This window comes from Sinocyclocheilus anshuiensis, unplaced genomic scaffold, assembly GCF_001515605.1.
Source record: "Sinocyclocheilus anshuiensis isolate Anshui unplaced genomic scaffold, SAMN03320099.WGS_v1.1 scaffold205, whole genome shotgun sequence".
NCBI lineage: Eukaryota > Metazoa > Chordata > Actinopteri > Cypriniformes > Cyprinidae > Sinocyclocheilus > Sinocyclocheilus anshuiensis.
In genome coordinates this window covers 1,687,001-1,688,842 of record NW_015536497.1, presented here as the reverse complement: position 1 = coordinate 1,688,842, position 1,842 = coordinate 1,687,001, and the positions used below count along the sequence as shown (strand labels likewise).

The window sequence follows — 1,842 nt, the reverse complement described above, 5'->3', positions numbered from 1 at the left end:
GCACTCTAAAAAATGCTGGGTTAAAAATAGCCCAGCGCTGGGTTAAAAAGGGACAAACCCAGCTATTGGGTTGTTTTGACCCAGCGGTTGGGTTGTTTTGAACCCAACCGCTCAATAGCTGGGTTTGTTCCTTTTTAACCCAGCGCTGGGTTATTTTTAACCCAGCATTTTTTAGAGTGCATAATTGCAAGAAAGTCAGAATTCTGAGTTTTTTTTCTCAGAATTGGCAGAAAAAAGTCACAATTTCTTTTTAGTTTCCATAGTTAGCTTAAGAAAATGCTGTGCAATATGTGAAATTGGTAGCAATTTCCAAATGCACTAAAGCCCAAAGTACACTTAAGTGATGACGCGAACACTTGGCATATGTTTACAGCCGAACATGTTGCCTTTCAAAGTATATTTCATTTGATAGCGTGCGCAAACTCGATACATGCGGACTAAAAATTAACTAAAAACTAGACATGTTGTCCCCGTGTGGACAAATTAATTAGTGTGAATGTGCATGTGTGAGCTAAATGAATGTGATTACAAAAATTGGGCTCCACGCGTACTAAGTATATTTGGACTAAGAGTAACCCCCAGATATATATTTCTGTAAGTTTGGTCGCAGCGCAAAACGAATGTGCCATGCGAGTCATGAGATTTTATGGTATTGAGTGACTGTGTCGCTACTTTCTATGTCAACAAATGTGATATCGCAAATCTTGCGCTAATGTGTCTTTTTTTGTATCTTTAACTCCAAGCTGTGCCTGAGATGTACTGATCACGTTGAGTACTTGTACAAGAGCTTGTTCATGTTTTTTGTTCGAAAACAACTCAAAGGCTGTTAAATGTAAAATAGCCGGTTAACCGATACAAAGGTGCCCGATTTTTCTCTTAACTCGTCATAGTGCTTTTTAAAGTATGAGTTATCACAGCGCCATTTTTAATGTCGACATCCATTTTAGTGCCGTGGTAATATGCTGCATCCTGTAATAATATCATATAAATAAAAGTTAAAGGTTAAAGGTGATTTTCAACAACTGTGCCTGTGGCAGCTCCATGTTTTCGTGGTGTTATTGTATTTAATTAACGAATGAATGAGAAATTGTTAATCTGTTTGTTTTTCTTCCAAGTTGGTCTGGAAACCTGAAAAGCATGCCATAAAAACCCAAAGGGCAATGCATTGGGCAGCTAGTACTCTACGTGTAGCTAATACAGCTAGCACAGTGTCCGGTTTCTTCTCCTGTGTTTGACACATTTCCTTTTGAAACAAGACGTTTGGACGGGACACACTCATCTCTTTTAAAAGAACCAGGCTTTAGGTAGGCTATGTAAGTCATTTATTATGGTATTTGCTAATGCTAGTCGGTTGTGGAATTGAGGGAGGGACACAGTCACTGTAGAGAGCATTTGATTGGATACAAATCTGTGTAGTACAAGATGAGTCATCAATATTTTTGGTTCGTTTGCAGTTAGGAGAAAGACGTTTTAAATCTGCCAACATTTATGAGTACACTAGCATGTAGATATCGCCACAAAACTCTTAAAGAAACGATAATCCACATTTTGTGGACTGTGCTAAAGCGTTCGTCTCAGGCAAAGAAGGCATAGTAAGTTAAAATAGTAATAAAAAGGCTTTAACTGGTTTCACTGTGCCTTGCTTAAATCTCACTATGGATTAGCAACGGCGGGACTTTTTTGTAGTCTGTTTTTCATTTAGTAAACCCGTCCTCCAGCTGTTTTCTTTTCCCTCTTGAACATCGGCAAAATCTTGGCCTGTATCATCATCCATTGCTTGTCTTTTCCTCTGCGACTCAACACAGAGAAACAACAACAACAACACACACACACACACATACA

The 1,842-nt window shown here is 38.7% G+C and overlaps 1 protein-coding gene across 2 annotated transcripts in view; it reads left to right on the top strand.

Annotated features, from left to right (window-relative positions):
- The window catches only part of LOC107687778 (dihydropyrimidinase-related protein 2-like), a 46,420-nt gene that overhangs the window by 34,337 nt on the left and 10,241 nt on the right, over positions 1-1,842 (top strand). The window lies entirely within an intron of this gene.